Consider the following 26,238-nt stretch of genomic DNA (forward strand, 5'->3'; position numbering starts at 1 on the left):
TGGCTTAAAAACAATAGTGTTTATATAGTCTGTTATATGCATCTGTTAATTTGCACATACAGACGCACTAAAATTTAATCCTACTTGTCAAGATCATTTATCTGAGCTAATTATTATACTGTAATACATAAATTAAAAATATTGTTCATTTCTCTCTCTCTCTTGTAATACAAAACCAAAACATTGAAATATGGCCATTGTGAATATCTATCAGTGTAATATATTTTGGTAGTTTGAAATTATACCAATGCACCATATTGCATTGATTATGAGTAGTTATGAAAAATACTATAATATATATTATAATCAAAATAATGATGTCAATTTTGTGTTTTCATAACGTTTTTGAATTACATTGAATTTGATTTTAAAGGAATTAATAAATAAAACATTTAAAAAATATTATTTGTTTCTGGCACTTATTTGTAAAATTTGTCACTGTGAGATACATTTTGTTGCCATGTTTACTTGAAATGCACATCATGACAACACAGTGTTCCCTCAAATTTAAGCCAATTGTTTCTACGGACAGATGGGAAAGTTTTATCTCGCTAGGCTAGCCTATCATCAGGTTCTTAGGTTCCTCTCGTTCCGTCTGCTCTCTGTAGGCCTACACACGTACGTACACTAATTAAGTAATTATTGCTAGGTAAAGAGGGTTTTATTTATGTCAGGTTCGGCGACGGTGATATTCCGTCGGCTTTACGTACAATGTACAGTAAATAGATAAATGATGAAAGTACAAGTAGATTAAATTCTCATGAGCCGTATGGCCCTTTTATTCATAAGGTAGAACTTACAGATTATAATACAAGGTGCAATACAAGTGGAAGTAATGAAAATATGGGATAGATGGTCCGAAGAATTGCTAACGTCTTACTCGGTCGAAATCAAAATGAAGAGTGCCAGAGGCCTAGGTTCCTGGATAAGTTGTTTACCACAATTTAGCGCGTAGTTAAATTAGACGCAGAGTAAAATAGCCAATCAGAACTTATTTTGCCTGCTACATTATAGCAATATAGGATATGTTGTACCTTCTATAGTGTCTTCTGTTTGTTTCATGTGAAAAAGTCCCCTTAATAATATGAGGTTCTAATGTATTGTATAAAAACTACTTTTTTAATTAGAATAATGTAATGTCAAATAAAGAAATGAATAAAGAATGGGTCTAACTAAAGCTAAATAATGATAATTACGCCAACTCCAGGGTTTTTTTTAATTGCTTCACAAACACCTTCCATTTCTTGACCAATGTTATGCGAAATGTAGTTTTTATATTATATTTGTCACCACAGAATGAAGGAAATATCTATTATTTTTCACATTTTTTTTGAGGTGAAATTAAGTTATGGACAAAACTCACCAGTTCATCAGTAGTAGGATTGATAATACCCAGATTGATTTCTTCCTCTACAGTTTCTTGTAGGTAATAAATATTACTAACATCTGCAGCTGTTGCATCATAATTGATCACAGGTGTACAGCAACATTCTTAGCCCACGTCTATTCTATACGACCAGTACTGTGCAACTACTAATCTATCCTGCTAATTAGCATAACAAGTGATACCGTGTGTGCAAGTGAGCATCCAATCACTACTACTATTGTATTGTAAAAGATCGTAACGTAAAAAACATAAATTTAACTTATCTAGTGACAGTCCCTTATCAAGGATAAGGTTAGATTTTTTCCTCTACTTATTACGTTGTGACTGTAGTGATTTAATTTTAGCACACTGAAGGTGTATGACATCTTATTTTGCTTATTTAGTATTAATGCTTGCATGTCAGAAAAGTCTAAGTAATAAGATGCCTTTCCTTTTCAAGCAGGGTCCTATCTTAAGCAATTCACTACGGACATTAGCTTTCATTGCCTCATTTTCTAAGTTAGATTTTAGTTCTTTAATTATTTTATTAGACTCTTGGTTTTGTTAGGTCATCTATTTTAGTTTGTTTTTGGGTTTCCCTTCTTCGAGAATTTCTGATGTTTATATTATTATTAATCTTGCAACTTTCAGTGTACATTAATCTAATGTCTCCTAACTCTGTATACAACATACAGTATCTCTCTCCTCATCATTTCCCACCCTTTTTTTAACAACAGCAACTCTCTTACTCCATGCTTCAACCTCTTGAAATAATCTTGCATTATCTTCCTTATACACTTCCATTTCAACCAAAATATCAGAAAGGTCATTATTGTCATTGTCGGGTGAGGGTTCCACAATCTCCTTCTTTCTCACAACAAAGACCTCAAAAACATGTACTCTCTTTCCCTTCTCACCCGACAATGGAGCAAGGTCTTTCAATAATGATGTAACACAATGACACATCATGCCATTGCTGTCAGATGCATCTTTGGGCGCGTTTATACAACACGCTATTACACGCATATTCTACACGCCTACGAGAAGTGTGTTGTATAACAACAAAGAGATTCCGTGTAATGAGATTTTAATTGCAAAAAAGGCTACTTGGCTGAATCCTAAAATTTGGTGGATTCCCGGTCGCCGTTACCGTGTTGGAAGTGTCCTCAGGGTATATTTTGACCTCTCGTTAAAACAGGTCGTAATATCAATCATGTCATGCGACGTTGCTAACAAGATTGGGCCCATTTATTGCTGCTTCGCTGCCAGCAATCATCCTCCTACCACGTCTTACGCCTAGCCTAGTGGGGCCAACTCGTAGTGGTAGTAGGCCTCTATCATTTCCCACTCCAAACAGAATAAAAAATAACATCGCAAAAATGGCATCTTCTTCCATAGTGTATAGATGAAACAATGAAACCCTTAAAATAACTTTTATTAATTTAAATGAAACGAGAACAAAATAAACACAATGCAAACGTGAACGAAGACAATAATGAAAATGGTAAAAACCGCGCGAATACATCGGACATACAGCGAGGAGGCGACGATGATTGTTGACAACTCCGCCAATTCAAGCGATCAACGATTTGACCTTTTATCCTAGCATGCACTGCGTGTTGATGAAACTTCCGGTACAACACGGTATCGTGATTTCTAGTATAACAGCAAACGTTAAGGTGGGTTGACCTCGGTCCGAACAACACGCTAAAAATTAAAGCCGTGTTCAAATTTAGGGTGTTGTATAAACACGACCTTTGTCTTCATCGAAGAAAGTTGAAATTAATTTGAACATGTGGGTATACTTGTTACCACCCCGACCTCAACATTCTTCCTTTACTACCCTATACAAATCCAGGACCACCCCATTAGGTAGGTTATCTACACTAACCCTAGGTGCTTTACCTTTAATTACATTCATTATCAACTCTTTGGTAAGATTTAAATTATTAATCTTTATTAGGATAGAAACAATGAACTACTTCATGTTCCTTATCACTAGATACTGATTTAAGAACTAGTAGCCGTTTAAAGTTACGGTATGCTGGCTTACCTAGCAATTACCCCATTCTCACAATCTAGCCTAACTAAGGCATCGAAGGCATGGTCAGATTACCCTGCAGTTCCCCTGAGCTTAAAAACCCTTTAATTAAATCTAGAATATTCCTAACTAAACCATACGTAAACCCTATCTACGCCAACATACCAGTTATCTAATGCTTCCCTATGAGAATAAACTGTTAAATATCTAAAATCGACATTATTTTAATAATATTATTTATTTTATTTCTAGGCCTAACTAAATAATAGCACACGAAAAGGCAGGGATAACTTCCTTTGAGGTTTTTCCGTCTTTTTGATGTGCGCTTAACCAATCACAGCTATTCTTCAAAATTATTCAACCAGGAAAAATATAATGCGAGTGATATTACTGAAATTCAGGTTTAAAAAAAAAATATATCATTTTTAACAAATGAAATAGTAATCTCTTGTTAATAATATACAGTACTGAATTATTTTATTTGGCCTGAGAATCTGGTCAATTAGAAGCAAAACCGTATTTCTAAAACATTGATTGAAGCATATTGAAGGAAATAGATGCTTCTAAATGATTTATTGTTTATATCCTAATTAATTCTGCATTAACAAACTCCCTATGCTACAACGTTACAATGTGCGTGCTGATCATTTCCGGCAGCCTCTGTTTATATGCCTTCGTACCGCTGGCGAGAGTGAACATCTTGAACTTCTATTAGCAGGTTTCCATAGTGTGGAGTAAACAAATCACAAACGATGTCTAAATATGGTCATCATTGTGTGCATAGTAGCTAATTTTGTTTTTTCGTTTTTTAACGAAATTTTCGTTATCCAACCAATTATCCAAACCACCCAATTTATGTCATCAGAAATCGACTGAAACAACCTATTATACATGGCCCTTGGCGCCCCCCCCCCCCTGGGCCCCCAGCCTAATGTTCTCCTGAAACCACATCCTCATCAAGGGTGAAAGAAAAAACTTTAATTCAGTAGATGTTACCCTTCAATTTCTTTATGTTTTTTTGCCTTCTTTTCAGAAATGCACTTTCTGAGAGATTTGTTCAGGCCTTTGCAAGCATCTTTGGTCTTGTACATCATTGCAAGCGAAACAGATTTCGATTCATAGATAGAAATGTAGTCCAATATCTTCGCAAAGGAGCGCAGGTAGTGCCTTAAAGTTGAGCCATGCAGCCAACTTCATTTGTAAATGGCTAACAGCACTAAACAATTGAAAAGAAGAGTACAATACACAAAAATCAAATATTAAAATATGTAATATCTTCATTATAGTAATTAAGATCGAGTGATTCATGGTAGCTTCACCAGATAGCAGGCACAATAAATACATTAACCTTACAATCTATAGCTGACATTTAAGATAACTTTTTATTTTAATACTAAATGAAATATGATTATGTATGACTGTCCAGTTTTGTTTTGAGCTGTTCATTCCTTATTACAATATTGCGGCACTTGTCATGTGACAAGTCATCATCTTTTTGTTTAGATGATGGTTTGTCACCCCTTTGCTTGCCTGGATGGTCAATTTTGACACTTGAATTGGCTTGTTTGGGCTTAACTTTTTTGTTGTGAAAATGTTATGAAATACTCCTCCAGGTAACTAAAAATCAGCAATTTGATGTTTGGGATCTGAGCAACTGCAATTTCTTTCAAAGTTAGTCCCTCATTCCTGCTTGAGTGAAATAACAGGTCTTCATTGCTCGTCTATATCTCTATCGCATAGTAAGTCTTTTTGTGTGGCTCTCATTTTCTTCTCTGATGGGATGCCAGGGAGTACATATCTGTATTTGAATAGGTATTTTATTAGCATCCAAGATATACAATATATGCAGGAAGCTTTTTATAATACTTATTGAATGTTATTACCTTCTTATTTTTAGGAGTTGTTTCCAGACAAGGTTTGCATTGCTCGTCAATGTCTTTCTCTGTAGACAGCTTTTGAGGTTGTGTCACACCAGCTGCTTTCAGAGTCTTTTGCGGTCTTTTCACTTTTTCATTGCAAATTAAACAGTTATACATATTGTTTACACATGAAATGCAAAATATGTGTGCGCATTGTGCCAGCGCTGCCATTAATTAAAATATTTAAGCACAATTTGCATGAATAAATATCGGCTTCATCAAGGTTGTCAATGACAAAGTTAGAATTAGGAGATTTGTCATCTAAATTGAAGGGTTTTAATTTCTTCTGCCGATTGGTTGTTGTTCACGAAAGAGGAAACATGTAATGCAAGTGGTTGAATGATGACAAAAATTTAACTTTCAATCTACTATCTCTTGAACCCTGTGTATGTTATTAATAATTTTTAGGATTTACCTCTGACTGCAAGTGGTTTATACTGGCTGTTGTTTTAACTTGATTTCGCCTTTCATTTTCTACAATTTTCTTTCTACATACACAGCAAATTGCTTGCAATGCAGTCAAATGAAAAGAATTATCCATTTTATGATAGCGCGACCTAAACTTGCCAAATCACTGCAGCGCACAAAAGACTGTCTACAGCATATCACTACACGGTCGTTTGTCGATCGCCTTCAAATGATGATGTTTTAAAGAAAAACTGATAAAGAAAAAAAGAATATTTAATCTCAATTGCCTTTTCAAACTAATTCCAATGAAATAATATAACCCAAAATAATAAAAGTATCAAACCAAATATTAAAATAGTCACATACCTTTGTTTTGGCCAACAATGAAATCATTCACTGTATCGACCAAACAGTTTCTAACGGTGATAAATTTTCCCAGTTCTACTGTCTGCTTTTTCTTTAACGATGGTTGAATTTTGCATGTATCAACTCCCCACTTTGCTCAGCTAGAAGAAAATACCCACCATCCATTCTCCCATAAATTCAATGGCAGGGTGTTCAAGCATCTTCAGGGATGATGATCGAGGAGATCAAAAGAAATCTGCTCTGTATCACTCAATTCCTGGAATTTACGGGAATGTAATGGTATGATTTGATCTTTGAAAATCTTTTGAAATAGGAAAGGTGCGTGTCCCAGTTATAAACTGGGACAAAGGTGTTTCCCTTCTCATCCCCAACTAGTCAGTCTGGTCCAAATTTTTGTATGACCTACAGGTAAAAAAGGTATGTTATTTTTGTTTTGTTCTGCACAGTTGTCTGCATGAAGGTGGACATGATTTTCTTCCAGGCCATAGTTATTAAAAAAATGATGTAAATAACAGATAAAGGAGTGAGTAGTGGTAAAGGGGCAACTCACTACTTCATCTGTCAATTTAAATAACTTGGCAGGGTAATCACTCTGCCGTGATACTAAATATATGGCATTTTGTGGGTTTTTAAAGTAAATAAGTCCGGGTTAAAAGAGGTTTGAAGGGTAGTGGACTTGCTGGGCAAATCATAACCATTATGAAAGATTCTTGGTGAGTGGGGTCTTTTTTCATATTTTAGTGTAACTGAGATTGTTGGCATGCTGCTCTATAAATGTCTGTCTCCTTCAGGTGTCTTGAATTCTCAGTTCTTGGGTTTGTCATGCTTGTGAAGGTTAATGAAAATAAAATTATTGATTATATTTATTTTAGGACTGAATTTATTTTGAAAGTGATGAAATTGTTGTTTTTATGGCTTGTCCAGCAACAATTGTCGCCATAACCTTTGGAATGTTGATGGGGCGATTTGAAGTCCGGGAGCTGCTGCCCTGAAGGTTCTCCATACTGATGCCTTCGTCATTGAAGTCTCCAACAGTTTCACTTCTGCAGACTTTATTCCTGGTATTCGGCCTGGCTGCAAAATTTAACAGAAAACGAAAAAACAACTTTTTGAGGTTTTTCCCTTTCCTTCCACCTAGAATTAAATTCAGTTTCATCCGTGCTTCTCTTTCTTGCCTATCTAGCTCAAATTTCTGCTTTTCCAATTCTAACTGACCTTTTAATTTTAAATAATCGCTCACATTGTTGCCCCTATTCCCTTCATTTCTTTCTTCATCAGGCTTTGGTGGTGCTCTAAACTCTCTTTTTCAACTTTTTATGCTTTTCTAATCATTCTCCTTTTCCATTTCAACCATAATTGACTATCTCTGTAAGTAAAACTTAGGATGCCCATGAGCTCCAGGAGGATCTTGAGGCATTGTCCCGGTGGTCATCCCTGACCCTGAAAGAGAACCCTTTTAAATTAATTGCGAGTATATCACCAAGCCTCATTATTGTTTGCTGGTTGAACCAAAATTTCGGTATAATTCGCCCTATTCTCTCTCTCTCGATAACCTTGCACCGCGATAAAGTTTTTTTTTTTTTTCTTCGCGACGAATCCTAAGCCTGCTAAGAGGAGGCTTAGAATCTTAGAATCACACCAATTACCGTACTGGAGAGTATCAAGAACTGCTAGATCAATATATTTTTTCTAACTAAAACAATGAATAAAAAAAAAAAAAATACATGTACATACTGTAACTCACCCAGATCTCCTTCCGATCATAACGAACTGCAATTATTAAAATCCAATTCATATTCTCCAATCATTTGATCAGTAAACCGAACAATTGTCACGGCTTTTCCATCTGGAATATCCTCTATGTTAACAAACGATGTCCTTAACTACAAAAGGTTTAGTTGAAATGTAAAGGTCTAATTTTTAAGGCACAATAATATCTAAAATAAGTTAAAATAATTTGAAAAGGAAAACAACATTTAGTGGTTTCATCGACTTTAATATAACGACAAACGTTATCAATTGTTTTAAACTGCGATGTCTGTAGTTTTATCCATTAGAATGCCGAAGGCAATACTTTTCCTGATATCTCCAATTACTTTGTCAGAAATTACCTGCGTGATTGCAGTAAGGAATTCTTGTAGAGCCCTTTCTGATGTGTAGTGCACATTCCCTCCCTAAACGCAAGAAGTAAAATTAATTTCTTGAAATACTAAAGCCTCTCTCGGTTTTATTTGCTTAATATTTTGAGTTTGAGTTGAAGTTTTTATGACACTGTGTCTTTAAATTAATTATTGGAGCGGGGGAAAGCATTCACTTTCAGTCTTTTATCCTATTTAATAATACAAAAATATGTACCTCAATTAATCCGAAACTGTCTGAACCCTTCAACAAATTTTCTTATATATTGCTTGGGGCATGTTGGCCAAACATTACGGCCATCAGCTTCTCACCAACAAGTGACAGTGTTGGTCCGTTTTGAATGAGGCATAGTCCTAAAAGTTCCAGTAGAAAAAACAATTCACTTTCACACTTTGTACCAGGACTAAAATTCAGTAAATCATAAAAAATATGATTATGAATGCAGTAATTATCATAAATGCAAAGTATACACTTACCCATTACTAAACCCATACAGTAGTACAAATTTATGTTGTTGAAAACATCATTGATGATAAGCTCACCATTTTAATCATATACAGCCCGCTAACATCGCAGAAATTCCCTTCTAGGGCCTCCGAGATCAACTGCCTGTTCACCCAAGAACTCAAACTCTAAATGAACAGTAAAGTTAGGAGTAAGGAGTTATTCTCTCTCACTTTCAAGCTTTCGTTAGCTTGATCGGCAAGACCCACCAGAAAGTGAAGGCCGCAAAACAATGATTTTGTTTAGCCAGTTTAACCTGTTCCCGTTTGTTTGACTTATCTCACCCAATAATGACATTGGGCAACACCCCTTCCCCTATGCTCCTATTAAACTTATGCTGTGTTGAGCACCTATCACTTACCACATTCTTAACACAAGCAACTATCCTCTCCACGCCTTATCTGCCATTATCCATCTGTGCTCACCAACTTATCCAAAATATCTTTCAGCACATCCACAGCCGATTCAGCTAACGAAGGCTGTTTCCTTTACCCCAAAGTAGTGCTTTGTTGTTAAGATTTACATCATAAGCAAGGTAATGATGTCCAAATTTTGTTGTCATCACTGCACAAAGTGGTGTTAGAACTACCACCATCATCCAACAGTTCATCTATAATATGTAAATGAGCAAGAGCTCCGGCTTCAAGAAACATCACTTGCAAACAATTTTTTGGCAAGCGAGTAGCCTTCATCCCTTCCATTTTTTAAGGACCATTCGCACATTTGCTTCCACATTACGGATGCCTACAGTATACCTAGTTTAAGGAGATCTACATAATATACATCCCTTACATTATTTGTGTATTTACCCTCCTGAAAAGTTTCTAAGTTATGGTCAACTGTGACCCTATTTAAACTTTCCTCTAACTCTAATCTGGTGTTCTCTAGAACACTTATGTTAGCATTTAATTATTTTAAGTCCCTCTCATGATACTACTGCCCAACACAAACACAAACTAGTAATTTAATAGTCCAACAAATACAGTTCGTTACAAACGGATATATTATTGCACAATAACAGTCCATGTGACTCTGTCCGTGTACTTTGGCGCTCACAAGGATTTGTTCCACAGTGTTTCAGTGCTGCAATGATCACTAGAAGACTTTATCTTTGACATGCCTCTACACTACTTCTTTTACAAATAACTTTATACAGAGATCAGCTTCTCCTCTGACCATGGTTGTTCTTTCTCCACTTGGGCTTATTTGAGTGCACAACTTTAATACCTGTAGCATAAGCTACCTTTTATTTACGTACTCTGAATAATGTGCCTTAGCTAAGGTGTACAGCAACATTCTTAGCCCACATCTATTCTATATGACCAGTACTGTGCAACTAAACCCATGGTATAACATTCTATCCTGCTAATTAGCATAACAAGTGTTACCGTATGTGCAAGTGAGCATCCAATCGAGGTTGCCACTTGTTATATACATAAAGATAAAGAGTGTTCTGCACTAATTAACTTCTATTGTATTGTAAAAAGAACGTAACTGAAAAACATAAATTTAACTTATCTCGTGACAGTCTCTTATCAAGGATATGGTTAGATTTTTTTCTTTACTTATTAGGTTGTGACTGTAGTGATTTAATTTTAGTACACTGAAGGTTATACATCTTCTAATTTAGTTTGCTTATTTAATATTATGCTTGCATTTCAGAAAAGTCTAAGGAATAAGTTGCCTTTCTTTTTCAGGCAGTGTCCTTCCTATCTTCTTTAAGCCCTTCTTTGGGAATTTTTGAAGTTTAGATTATTATTAATCTCGCAATTTTCAGTGTACATTAATCTAATGTCTCCTAATTCTGTATACAACATACAGTATCTCTATCCTCATCATTTCCCACCCTTTCTTTAACAGCAGCAACTTTCTTACTCCATGCTTCAACCTCTTCAAATAATTTTGCATTATCTTCCTTATACACTTCCATTTCACCCAAAATCTCAGAAAGGTCATTACTGTCATTGTCGGGTGAGGGTTGCACAATCTCCTTCTTTCTCACAACAAAGACCTTAAAAACATGTACTCTCTTTCCTCTTCTCACCCGACAATGGAGCAAGGTCTTTCAATAATGATGTAACACAATGACACATCATGCCATCGCTGTCAGAAAGTTGAAATTAATTTGAACATGTGAGTATACTTGTTACCACCTCGACCTCAACATTCCTCCTTTACTACCCTATACAAATCCAGGACCACCCCATTAGATAGGTTATCTATACTAACCCTAGGTGCTACACCCTCCCCCTTTAATTACATTAATTATCAACTCTTTGGTAAGATTTAAATTACTTAAGAGTCTTTATTAGGATAGAAACAATGAACTACTTCATGTTCCTTCACTAGATACTGATTTAAGAACTAGCCATTTAAAGTTACGGTATGCTGGCTTACCTAGCGATTGCACAAGAGATGTCTTTTCTTCTCTTTGAGGAGCTCTTTTCAATGCCTTGTTTAAATGAAAAAATAGTTCATTCATTTATTTCATCAAATGCCATACAAATAATACAGAGCATAAAATGAGGACAAACCTAGAAGTAAACTTGTCTCAGTTTGCCCTTTAACATGGATACAAAAATAATAAGAACAAGTAAAAATAATGAAGCATCAGTAATATATAATACAATGAAGGGTTTAATATTTAAATAAAAGAAAATTCTTTCTTAAATTGAACAAAATGTTTGATTTTTTTTATATTAATAGGAAGTTTGTTCCTTTGAGTGGGGCCTTAGCTGTTTTTGTGATGTGTTACATAGTGTATGTTTCAGTATATATGTAAATACTCCATGGTAAAGTTTAATAACTTCGGGAATTCTTATTGCCTCATCTTGGCAGTGTACCTTTCTTTTTTTAAATGGAAGGTCATTAAGCCTTTTCTTTTCCATTGGTAGGTCTACATATTTACCGCAACGCCCTGAAATACCAACAAAAATAAATTACGAGCTATATTTAACTTATTCAACAACTTATCCGATGGTACATGATAATGCTTGATGGCAATACAACTTACATTGAGATAACTTTCTCTTTGTGGCTTGACATTCGGAAATGGTACCTTTCTTCCCGGGGTCTGTAAACAAAAATATAGTAGTATATGTATACAACTAACATAATAACAATAACGTTTTATTACCTGTTCTTAAACCGCTGCTAATACCACATGGTAGTTTTTTGCTCGACAACGGTTGGGTCTATTTGGGTGACAGGGATGCCACTTTCCTTAGGCACCGAATATTCACAGATTTCTTCTAGTTTCTGGTTTAATTTTGGAAGATATGTCATACTGTGGATCTTTCTAATTACTCCACGGATGCTCTCTGGTAGTGTCATATTTTTTTCATATGTTTTATTGGAAAAATCACTGTTTAGGCATATTGGTTCATAATCTTCCTCAATTACGGAAATGTCCTCCAAAATGTCATCATCGAGTCCTGAAACCACATCCTCATCAAGGGTGAATATCGGGTGATTCCTTTAATGAGCAGGAAGTATGAGTGAAATCATAACAATTCATCCTCATGATTGCATGGTCATGATTTCCACGTTCTAGTGTGTAGGTTGACAATGATGATGAGTGGCTTGGCACTATAAATGAACCTGGTGCTGTCTCCTTTAGGGAAGGGCTAATTTCTGCCTGGTCGGTCAGCCGCTTTGTACAGTGGTCTAAAAATGGCCTTTTATGGAGGAATTTTGGAAGAAGTTTGTTGTACTTTCGATATGCGGACGAGGCAATGATATTGCTTTTGACATATCTGATTAGTAAAAAGGTTACATAACTAAATAAAGCAAAAAAATAAATGGGAATTATATTAATTTCCTACTGAACTGAATTTCATATGACCAGATGGTCTAGTCACACTAACAAAGTAACAAGGCATAACAGTCATTTCAAAGAATGATATACCTTCACTGCATTTCTGGCAAATAATGTTTGATAACTGTCTTCAGCATACCAGTTAACGTACGGTCAGTATAAGTTTGTAGGTAATCATATTTTAATGTACGGTTTTGCCTTTCAACACCGTTGTTCGTGTTTACTTTCAAATTAAATCTGTTGACTCGATAACACCAAACCCACTTCTATAGCAGAAATTAAAATATAAACCGAAAATGTAAACATTGTACAAATGTAGTCAACCAGACATAATGTAAAAATTATACAATGGGTAAAATATACTGCAGTTCAATTGTATACAATACTTTTCAAAAGGAAAACAAACAATATAGACACACACACACACAAAACTGGAATAATTTTGAATTTTGTAATGTTTTTGATATCACCACATTAATTTGAATCTTAATTGATGTAACTCAATAAATTTCAAATGTTTGCAGATTGTACGGTTATAAATAAAGTTGATTACCTACCTCCGAGTGTTTTAACCATACATTCCTAAATGCTATATTCGACTTCCAATAGGTGCTAGACTGAAGCACTTATAATGCTACACAGTCTCCAACCGTCCATCATTATCCTGATTTTCATTTATATTTAAATCTCAATTCAATTCTTGAAATTATGAAATGTAGGCTTAATTCCTACCTTGAAATGATTTTTTAATGGCTTTAATTTCACAGTTATCCACCATAAAATTCCAGTCCTTGAATTTACTCAAAGCCCTTGCGATTGTTTCGTGGTCTTCGTGTATAGTGGAGAAAACGCCGACGACACAATAGTCCACATTTGTTTTTGCACACAAAAAGAAAATCGGCACAGCGTATCGAGTTGTTCTATATGTTGCGTCCAGAAGGCATACTTCTCCTTCGTAACATTTCAGAAGTTGCCCCTGAGACTTTGATTGGTAAATGAATAGAAACATTAAAAAAAGGAAAATTTTAGTTAATAGATGCAATGTTTGTTTTCTTGTAGATTGCTAATTATTAAAGTGTTAGATATATATATATTATGTTCTATTTCAATAATTGAATAAATATCTTTCGGGATACAAACATTTTAAACAGAAATTAAATCTTACCACGTTTCTCCCGAGTTGACGGTTTTCCGCTATGAGATTGTGGGCTCTTACAGCCGTCCCCCGGGACTGCGTGGTCTTATAATATGCCTCTTGTCTTGATAACTTGTGGGCCATATGGTCAGCAACCACAACTCTCTCCCTTTTGTCGCAGTGACCCCAGGACTGATGAAATTATTTAAAGAGAAGGTAATATGTAATGAGTTATTCTACACTTACAAATTGTGTCCCACATAATTCCCAAAACAAAATATAACTGATGGTTTATCACTTGAAAATAATATTCGTCATCTGTTGTCATCTGTTTTAAAGTAATAAGTAACAATCACATACTAGAGTGGCTGCTGCCTTTCTCAAATTGGTGGGATTGATGGGCCTGGTGCTATTTGTTACTTCCGCGGGTCATTTCCTGAGCGCAACCGATTGTCGCCCCAGTGCAGCTCAGGAAAAGCTGAATGAGTTGGCCTGCAGTGCTTGAGGTATATTTATTTCAAACCAGCCAGCTCTTCGGTGATTACTAAATTTGCTGCGCCAAATATACTTGAGGTCTTGTGCTTTGAAATCTGCAAAATCACTTAATTATCATTATTAACATATAACATATAGACAGCATAGCCAAATTGGTGGGTATAAGGATGTTTTATAATTCACATTATATTCTTACTGTTCTATATAGCTTACTTCATCGACTTCATCATATTTCTGTAGCTGTTGATTTATGTAATGACAGCCCACTGAACAACTTAAACTGTGTACAACAACCTTAACATGTAAACTGTTAATTCATATATTCAACAATACATTAAAAAATATATATTGTACTCACTTTCATAACTGACATGCCATTTGTGGCTGCTGTTCTTTTGTAGTACTGCTCCAATGTAGCATTCGCCAGAACACCAGTCCTACAACCATTGTTCATGACCAGAAGTAGCATTATATGAATGCGGAGGAACCGCTTAGATGGGTTTTCCATACTCTCCCCGTTCTTTATCCTTTCTGAAAGTTTGATAAACAGTTTTTTAATACCAACTATATTTGGTTAAGGGACCGCTTTAGTAATAAACGTCTGTTGAATCAAACATCAGTGGATTTGTATAAGTGAAGGAGCAAGACAGAAAAAAACCCACAAAATACGGATTTCTGTAAAAGAAATATATTTTTATGATGAGCATAAATTAAATTAAAATGAAATAAAATAAATACTGTAGAAATAAGAAATAAACATGCATGTCTGGTGGATGTTTTCATAAAAGTGTATGCCACATCATTTGATGACTAATTAGTATGGATAAAAGCATTCTATAAACTACTAAAACAAAATAATAATGCATACAGAATATCTGGTGGATAGCATTCTATAAAAAAATAGTAATAACATACAATATGATAAATCTTATGATTATGAATACATTTAATGGATAAAGAAATAATATATAAAAAAACATACCAACTATGCTTTTAATTGTTTTCTCAGATTTTCTAAGATAATGGGATTGTTCGTCCGCCGAAACTAGATCAGCTTAAAAGAAAATTAAAACATTTTATTATTATTATTTCAATTTAAATAATATGACTTTCAAACATTTGATGAAAAGAAAAAACTTTAATTCAGTAGATGTTACCTTTCTTCATGTTTTTTTGCCTTCTCTTCAGAAATGCGCTTTCTGAGATTGATTCAGGCCTTTGCAAGCAAGCAAGCGAAACAGATTTCGATTCATAGATAGAAATTTAGTCCAATATCTTGACAAAGGAGCACAGGTAGTGCCTTAAAGTGGAGCCAGCCAGCTTCATTTGTAAATGGACAGCACTAAACAATTATATAAAAAAAAATGAAAAGAAGAGTACAATACACAAAAATCAAACATTAAAATATGTAATATCTTCATTATAGTAATTAAGATCGAGTGATTCATGGTAGCTTCACATGGTAGCAGGCCTAATAACATAATAAATACAGCTCACAATCTATAGCTGACATTTAAGATAACTTTTTATTTTAATGCTAAATGAAATTTAAATTGTTTGGCTTCTTCCTTTTTCTGTTAATATAATTGTAATAAAAAAAGGTTACGTCTTTATTTTCTTTGGAGAATATCCCTTCTCCCCTGCGTCACGTCATATTCCCTCGATCTCCTTGATGACCTGTGGTGCATGCTTTGCAGGTATTTTTAATGTCTTCAACATTCACCATCTTCAAAAAGAGTGTGGCTTAAAAACAATAGTGTTTATATAGTCTGTTATATGCATCTGTTAATTTGCACATACAGACGCACTAAAATTTAATCCTACTTGTCAAGATCATTTATTATACTTTAATACATAAATTAAAAATATTGTTCATTTCTCTCTCTTTCTTGTAATACAAAACCAAAACATTGAAATATGGCCATTGTGAATATCTATCAGTGTAATATATTTTGGTAGTTTGAAATTACTATAATATATTTTATAATCAAAATAATGATGTCAATTTTGTGTTTTCATAACGTTTTTGAATTACATTGAATTTGATTTTAAAGGAATTAATAAATAAAACATTTAAAAAATATTAGTTGTTTCTGGCACTTATTTGTAAAATTTGTCACTGTGAGATACATTTTGTTGCCATGTTTACTTGAAATGAACATCATGACAACACAGTGTTCCCTCAAATTTAAGCCAATTGTTTCTACGGACAGATGGGAAAGTTTTATCTCGCTAGGCTAGCCTATCATCAGGTTCTTGGGTTCCTCTCGTTCCGTCTGCTCTCTGTAGGCCTACACACGTACGTACACTAATTGAGTAATTATTGCTAGGTAAAGAGGGTTTATTTATGTCAGGTTCGTCGACAGTGATATTCCGTCGGCTTTACGTACAATGTACAGTAAATAGATAAATGATGAAAGTACAAGTAGATTAAATTCTCATGAGCCGTATGGCCCTTTTATTCATAAGGTAGAACTTACAGATTATAATACAAGGTGCAATACAAGTGGAAGTAATGAAAATATGGGATAGATGGTCCGAAGAATTGCTAACGTCTTACTCGGTCGAAATCAAAATGAAGAGTGCCAGAGGCCTAGGTCCCTGGATAAGTTGTTTACCACAATTTAGTGCGTAGTTAAAGCCCCATTCCCTACGTTTTTTAGATCTAATTTAAGATCACAAACTATATTTAATGTAAAAATAATACTATATGATCCTATTGCGATAAATTTTTTCGTCTTTAAACGGTTAAAAATGTGAAAAATAAGTCGATTCTAATAATTATAGCGGCCCGCTATAAATCCCAAAATGCATTGCGCGCGGATTGATATTTTTGTTTTTCACCTGTAATTCGCCCACTTTTCGATCGATCGTGAGGCCAAAACAAATGGAAGACTCCTAACTTTTCAGCGAAAATACCGGGTTTTCCCCAATTTGTATCAACGGAGTCTGGCAAAAATAGAAAGACAATTAATGCAGCAACTATAAACCGTCAGGCTAGGTATATAGGTAGCGTACGATGTTCGTACGTTACCGATGTTTACCAGCTAGGCCTACAAAACTAAGCCTAGCTAGGCTAGGCCTAAGACCGTCCACGACAGGTCGATCGCCGCGAGCTACTTAGGTAGTGCATTGTTTCTCACTTTTTATCATAATTTACCATAAAACGTACATTTAAGACAAGGAATGACATGGTTTAATGTTTTTAAAGTGATATATATGTATTATTTTCCAAAAAACGTCCAAAATTGCAGGGAAGGGGTCGTTAAATTAGACTCAGAGTAAAATAGCCAATCAGAACTTATTTTGCCTGCTACATTATAGCAATATAGGATATGTTGTACCTTCTATAGTGTCTTCTGTTTGTTTCATGTGAAAAAGTCCCCTTAATAATATGAGGTTCTAATGTATTGTATAAAAACTACTTTTTTAATTAGAATAATGTAATGTCAAATAAAGAAATGAATAAAGAATGGGTCTAACTAAAGCTAAATAATGATAATTACGCCAACTCCAGGTTTTTTTTTAATTGCTTCACAAACACCTTCCATTTCTTGACCAATGTTATGCGAAATGTAGTTTTTATATTATATTTGTCACCACAGAATGAAGGAAATATCTATTATTTTTTACATTTTTTTCGAGGTGAAATTAAGTTATGGACAAAACTCACCAGTTCATCAGTAGTAGGATTGATAATACCCAGATTGATTTCTTCCTCTACAGTTTCTTGTAGGTAATCAATATTACTAACATCTGCAGCTGTTGCATCATAATTGATCACAGGTTCATGTAATCGATGTTAATGCGTGCTCAGCGATTTCTTGAATTTGTACAAGTTCATCCTTCTTAAAACTAAAATTACAACTAATACAGGGAATTGCAGAAAATATTTTATTTGTGCAGTCTGTGCAGAAGAAGTGGCCAAATGGTGTCTGAACGCTATCAAGAGACAAAATTCTACTGCAAATCAGGTATTCGTAAATTTGATCACATTAATTTAGGATTTTGAACTGCTGACTGATTGTGGCCAGCGGCAGAGGAACTGAAACAAAACTACCGCTTGTGCCTCTTTGGAAATTATGTTTCTGTCTTGGTCTCTGTTGATTTTGGTACAAGAAGCATGGTAAACATCTTCTTCATGTGGTTGATAATGAAATGGCGAAAGTATTTATAAAACCTTGAATAGCAAGTTGAACAAAGTGCCTCTGGATTATTAGCATTTTCAATTTCAAACAAAGGTGGTACAGTATTTTCTTCATATTTGCCAAAGTGTACCTCTCATCTTTTTCTTAAATTTTTTTCCTGCTATCAAAACATATTAATGACAATGCCTTCTCGTTTTTGGTACAAGAAGCATGATAAACATCTTTCTTCATGTGGTCGATAATAAAATGGCGAAAGAGAATGCCCTTTATAAAACCTTGAATGGCAAGTTGAACCAAGTGCCTCTGGATTATTAGCATTTTCAATTTCAAATAAAGGTGGTATTTTCTTCATATTTGCAAAAGTGTACCTCTTATCTTTTTCTTTAATTTTTTTCCTGCAATCAAAACATATAGATGATAATGTCATCTCGTTTTATATATTCGTCTTAGTGATTGTTTTTTATCATTATGCTGTATTAAAATCATAACAAATCTGGTTTCCAACCAGCAAATACTAACCATGATTGATATTGATAACTTTATTGAAAACACATTAAATCGACTATAAATGATACTGGTATCTTTCTGACGTTCACGAAAGTTTGATAACCTCCCGCAAACAAATTTTCAATCTTCCGTGGTTTAGAAAACGACGTCTGCTAACACTGGGGGCGCTTCACTTTTTCTAAAATATTATCATAGGTTGAAACAGCTGTGTGATAATATTTCAATAAAAAGAATTACAGAATGTGTATTTTAATAATAGATAAAGGAAGACAGAGTTTAACAAAACAAAGAGTACTATAAATCAAATAAAACACCAAGGTAGCACCCAAACCAGGGTATGGGTTACAAAATATGTGTGTGTACCCCTGTTTACATCAGTGAATTCTTGATATTTTGAATACAATAAATACAGAGAAAGAGGTCTACGAGTTATGTAATGATTGTGACATATTTTACAAATTTAAATTGATGTTCGTATCAAATTTTTGTTACAGTATAATATTGCTGTCAACAAACCTTGTACCTAAGTTCACCACCTCCCACACTTTCAAGCTTTCACCAGAAAGTGAAGTCCGCAAAACAATGATTTAGTTTAGCTAATTTAACCTGTTCCCCTTCATTTAACCTATCCCACCCATTAATGACATTGGGCAACACCCCTTCCCTATACTTCTATTAAACTTATACTGTGTTGCGCACCTATCACTTATCACATTCTTAGCACTAGCAACTATCCTCTCTGCCATTATCCATCTGTGCTCACCAACTTATCAAAAATGTCTTTCAGCACATCCACAGCTGATTCAGCTAACCGGAGGCTGTTTCCTTTACCCCAAAGTAGTGCTTTGTTGTTAAGATTTACATCATAAGCAAGGTAATGATGTCCAAATTTTGTTGTGCCATCACTGCACAAAGTGGTGTTAGAACTACCACCATCAATCAAAAGTTCATCTATAATATGTAAATGAGCAAGACCTCCGGCTTCAAGAAACATATCACTTGCAAACGATTTTTTTGGCAAGCGAGTAGCCGCCACCCCTTCCATTTTTTAAGGATCATTCGCACATTTGCTTCCACATTACGGATGCCTATACCTAGTTTAAAGAGATCTACATATACATACCTTACATTATTTGTGTATTTACCCTCCTGAAAAGTTTCTAATTTATGGTCAACTGTGACCCTATTTAAACTTTCCTCTAACTCTAATCTGGTGTTCTCTAGTTATTTTAAGTCCCTGTCACAATATTACTGCCCGACACAAACACAAACTAGTAATAATATGTTTAAATGATTTAATAGTTCAAAATACAGTTTGTTTAAAACGGATATATTCAATGCACAACAACAGTCCACGTGACTCTGTCCGTGTACTTCGGCACTCACAATCATTTGTTCCACAGTGTTCCAGTACTGCAATGATCACTAGAAGACTACTACTACATTTAGCTACCTTTTATTTACGTACTCTGAATAATGTGCCTTAGCTAAGGTGTACAGCAACATTCTTAGCCCACATCTATTCTATACGACCAGTACTGTGCAACTACTAATCTATCCTGCTAATTAGCATAACAAGTGATACCGTGTGTGCAAGTGAGCATCCAATCAGAGGCTGCCACTTGTTGCATACATAAAGATAAAGAATGTTCTGCACTAATTAACTTCTATTGTATTGTAAAAGATCGTAACGTAAAAAACATAAATTTAACTTATCTTGTGACAGTCCCTTATCAAGGATAAGGTTAGATTTTTTCCTCTACTTATTACGTTGTGACTGTAGTGATTTAATTTTAGTACACTGAAGGTGTATGACATCTTATTTTGCTTATTTAGTGTTAATGCTTGCATGTCAGAAAAGTCTAAGTAATAAGTTGCCTTTCCTTTTCAAGCAGGGTCCTATCTTAAGCAATTCACTTAGCTTTGCTTTCATTGCCTCATTTTCTAAGTTAGATTTTAGTTCTTTAATTATTTTATTAGACTCTTGGTTTTGTTAGGTCATCTATTTTAGTTTGTTTTTGGGTTTCCCTTCTTCGAGAATTTCTGATGTTTATATTATTATTAATCTTGCAACTTTCAGTGTACATTAATCTAATGTCTCCTAACTCTGTATACAACATACAGTATCTCTCTCCTTATCATTTCTCACCCTTTCTTTAACAGCAGCAACTCTCTTACTCCATGCTTCAACCTCTTGAAATAATCTTGCATTATCTTCCTTATACACTTCCATTTCACCCAAAATATCAGAAAGGTCATTATTGTCATTGTCGGGTGAGGGTTCCACAATCTCCTTCTTTCTCACAACAAAGACCTCAAAAACATGTACTCTCTTTCCTCTTCTCACCCGACAATGGAGCAAGGTCTTTCAATAATGATGTAACACAATGACACATCATGCCATTGCTGTCAGATGCATCTTTGTCTTCATCGAAGAAAGTTGAAATTAATTTGAACATGTGAGTATACTTGTTACCACCCCGACCTCAACATTCTTCCTTTACTACCCTATACAAATCCAGGACCACCCCATTAGATAGGTTCTACACTAACCCTAGGTGCTTTACCTTTAATTACATTCATTATCAACTCTTTGGTAAGATTTAAATTATTAATCTTTATTAGGATAGAAACAATGAACTACTTCATGTTCCTTATCACTAGATACTGATTTAAGAACTAGCCGTTTAAAGTTACGGTATGCTGGCTTACCTAGCAATTACCCCATTCTCACAATCTAGCCTACCCATTCTCACAATCTAGCCTAACTAAGGCATCGAAGGCATGGTCAGATTACCCTGCAGTTCCCCTGAGCTTAAAAACCCTTTAATTAAATCTAGAATATTCCTAACTAAACCATACGTAACCCTATCTACGCCAACATACCAGTTATCTAATGCTTCCCTATGAGAATAAACTGTTAAATATCTAAAATCGACATTATTTTAATATTATTATTTATTTTATTTCTAGGCCTAACTGATTAATAGCACACGAAAAGGCAGGGATAACTTCCTTTGAGGTTTTTCCGTCTTTTTGTGCGCTTAACCAATCACAGCCATTCTTCAAAATTATTCAACCAGGAAAAATATAATGCGAGTGACATTATTGAAATTCAGGTTTAAAAAAAATATATATCATTTTTAACAAATGAAATAGTAATCTCTTGTTAATAATATATACAGTAGTACTGAATTATATTATTTGCCCTGAGAATCTGATCAATTAGAAGCAAAACCATATTTCTAAAACATTGATTGAAGCATATTGAAGGAAATATAGGAGATGCTTCTAAATGATTTATTGTTTATATCCTAATTAATTCCGCATTAACAAACGAAACTCCCTATGCTACAACGTTACAATGTGCGTGCTGATCTTATCATTTCCGGCAGCCTCTGTTTATAGGCCGTCGTACCGCTGGCGAGAGTGAACATCTCGAACTTCTGTTAGCAGGTTTCCATGGTGTGGAGTAAACAAATCACAAACGATGTCTAAATATGGTCATCATTGTGTGCATAGTAGCCAATTTTGGTTTTTTCGTTTTTTAACGAAATTTTTGTTATCCAACCAATTATCCAAACCACCCTATTTATGTCATCAGAAATCGACTGAAACAACCTATTATACATGGCCCTTGGCGCCCCCCCCCCCCCCTGGGCCCCCAGCCTAATGTTCTCCAAAATGTCATCATCGAGTCCTGAAACCACATCCTCATCAAAAACTTTAATTCAGTAGATGTTACCTTCACTTTCTTTATGTTTTTTTGCCTTCTTTTCAGAAATGCACTTTCTGAGAGATTTGTTCAGGCCTTTGCAAGCATCTTTGGTCTTGTACATCATTGCAAGCGAAACAGATTTCGATTCATAGATAGAAATGTAGTCCAATATCTTCGCAAAGGAGCGCAGGTAGTGCCTTAAAGTGGAGTCATGCAGCCAACTTCATTTGTAAATGGCTAACAGCATAAAACAATTGAAAAGAAGAGTACAATACACAAAAATCAAATATTAAAATATGTAATATCTTCATTATAGTAATTTAGATCAAGTGATTCATGGTAGCTTCACCTGATAGCAGGCACAATAAATACATTAACCTTACAATCTATAGCTGACATTTAAGATAACTTTTTATTTTAATGCTAAATGAAATATGATTATGTATGACTGTCCAGTTTTGTTTTGAGCTGTTCATTCCTTATTACAATATTGCGGCACTTGTCAAGTGACAAGTCATCATCTTTTTCATTGCAAATTAAACAGTTATACAGTATACATATTGTTTACACATGAAATGCAAAATATGTGTGCGCATTGTGTCAACGCTGCCATTAATTAAAATATTTAAGCACAATTTGCAGGAATAAATATCGGCTTCATCAAGGTTATCAATGACAAAGTTAGAATTAGGAGATTTGTCATCTAAATTGAATGGTTTTCATTTCTTCGGCCGATTGGCTGTTGTTGTTCACGAAAGAGGAAATATGTAATGCAAGTGGTTGAATGATGAAAAAAATTTAACTTTCAATCTACTATCTCTTGAACCCTGTGTATGTTATTAATAAAACACAAATTGCATAAATTTAGGATTTATGGTTTGCTGCTGTTTTAACTTGATTTCGCCTTTCATTTTCTACAATTTTCTTTCTACATACACAGTAAATTGCTTGCAAATGCAATGCAGTCAAATGAAAAGAATTATCCATTTTATGATAGCGCGACCTAAACTTGCCAAATCACTGCAGCGCACAAAAGACTGTCTACAGCACGGTCGTTTGTCGATCGCCTTCAAATGATGATGCTTTAAAGAAAAACTGATAAAGAAAAAAAGAATATTTAATCTCAATTGCCTTTTCAAACTAATTCCAATGAAATAATATAACCCAAAATAATAAAAGTATCAAACCAAATATTAAAATAGTCACATACCTTTGTTTTGGCCAACAATGAAATCGTTCACTGTATCGACCAAACAGTTTCTAACGGTGATAAATTTTCCCAGTTCTACTGTCTGCTTTTTCTTTAACGATGGTTGAATTTTGCATGTATCAACTCCCCACTTTGCTCAGCTAGAAGAAAATACCCACCATCCATTCTCTCATAAATTCAATGGCAGGGTGTTCAAGCATCTTCAGGGATGATGATCGAGGAGATCAAAAGAAATCTGCTCTGTATCACTCAATTCCTGGAATTTACGGGAATGTAATGGTATGATTTGATCTTTGAAAATTTTTTGAAATAGGAAAGGTGCGTGTCCCAGTTATAAACTGGGACAAAGGTGTTTCCCTTCTCATCCCCAACTAGTTGAGGAACATTTATACCTTCGTTGTGGAAATTTATACTACATCAGAAATATCGTTCAAACAGGAAACAGGTTCGTCTATATGAACAGGCCTAAACACCAGTCTGGTCCAAATTTTGTATGACCTACAGGTAAAAAGGATATGTTATTTTTGTTTTGTTCTGCACAGTTGTCTGCATGAAGGTGGACATGATTTTCTTCCAGGCCATAGTTATTAAAATTATGTACTGTAAATAAACCGATAAAGGAGTGAGTAGTGGTAAAGGGGCAACTCACTACTTCATCTGTCAATTTAAATAACTTGGCAGGGTAATCACTCTGCCGTGATACTAAATATATGGCATTTTGTGGGTTTTTAAAGTAAATAAGTCCGGGTTGAAAGAGGTTTGAAGGGTAGTGGACTTGCTGGGCAAATCATAACCATTATGAAAGATTCTTGGTGAGTGGGGTCTTTTTTCATAATTTAGTGTAACTGAGATTGTTGGCATGCTGCTCTATAAATGTCTGTCTCCTTCAGATGTCTTGAATTCTCAGTTCTTAGGTTTGTCATGCTTGTGAAGGTTAATGAAAATAAAATTATTGATTATATTTATTTTAGGACTGAATTTATTTTGAAAGTGATGAAATTGTTGTTTTTATGGCTTGTCCAGCAACAATTGTCGCCATAACCTTTGGAATGTTGATGGGGCGATTTGAAGTCCGGGAGCTGCTGCCCTGAAGGTTCTCCATACTGATGCCTTCGTCATTGAAGTCTCCAACAGTTTCACTTCTGCAGACTTTATTTCTGGTATTCGGCCTGGCTGCAAAATTTAACAGAAAACGAAAAAACAACTTTTTGAGGTTTTTCCCTTTCCTTCCACCTAGAATTAAATTCAGTTTCATCCGTGCTTCTCTTTCTTGCCTATCTAGCTCAAATTTCTGCTTTTCCAATTCTAACTGACCTTTTAATTTTAAATAATCGCTCACATTGTTGCCCCTATTCCCTTCATTTCCTTCTTCATCAGGCTTTGGTGGTGCTCTAAACTCTCTTTTTCAACTTTTTATGCTTTTCTAATCATTCTCCTTTTCCATTTCAACCATAATTGACTATCTCTGTAAGTAAAACTTAGGATGCCCATGAGCTCCAGGAGGATCTTGAGGCATTGTTCCGGTGGTCATCCCTGACCCTGAAAGAGAACCCTTTTAAATTAATTGCGAGTATATCACCAAGCCTCATTATTGTTTGCTGGTTGAACCAAAATTTCGGTATAATTCGCCCTATTCTCTCTCTCTCTCTCGATAACCTTGCACCGCGATAAAGTTTTTTTTTTTTTTTCTTCGCGACGAATCCTAAGCCTGCTAAGAGGAGGCTTAGAATCTTAGAATCACACCAATTACCGTACTGGAGAGAGAGTATCAAGAACTGCTAGCTCAATATATTTTTTCTAACTAAAACAATGAATAAAAAAAAAAAATAATACATGTACATACTGTAACTCACCCAGATCTCCTTCCGATCATAACGAACTGCAATTATTAAAATCCAATTCATATTCTCCAATCATTTGATCAGTAAACCGAACAATTGTCACGGCTTTTCCATCTGGAATATCCTCTATGTTAACAAACGATGTCCTTAACTACAAAAGGTTTAGTTGAAATGTAAAGGTCTAATTTTTAAGGCACAATAATATCTAAAATAAGTTAAAATAATTTGAAAAGGAAAACAACATTTAGTGGTTTCATCGACTTTAATATAACGACAAACGTTATCAATTGTTTTAAACTGCGATGTCTGTAGTTTTATCCATTAGAATGCCGAAGGCAATACTTTTCCTGATATCTCCAATTACTTTGTCAGAAATTACCTGCGTGATTGCAGTAAGAAATTCTTGTAGAGCCCTTTCTGATGTGTAGTGCACATTCCCTCCCTAAACGTAAGAAGTAAAATTAATTTCTTGAAATACTAAAGCCTCTCTCGGTTTTATTTGCTTAATATTTTGAACAATGAGTTGAAGTTTTTATGACACTGTGTCTTTAAATTAATTATTGGAGCGGGGGAAAGCATTCACTTTCAGTCTTTTATCCTATTTAATAATACAAAAATATGTAC

This window comes from Antedon mediterranea, chromosome 4 (assembly GCF_964355755.1).
Source record: "Antedon mediterranea chromosome 4, ecAntMedi1.1, whole genome shotgun sequence".
In the NCBI taxonomy this organism is placed as follows: Eukaryota; Metazoa; Echinodermata; class Crinoidea; order Comatulida; family Antedonidae; genus Antedon; species Antedon mediterranea.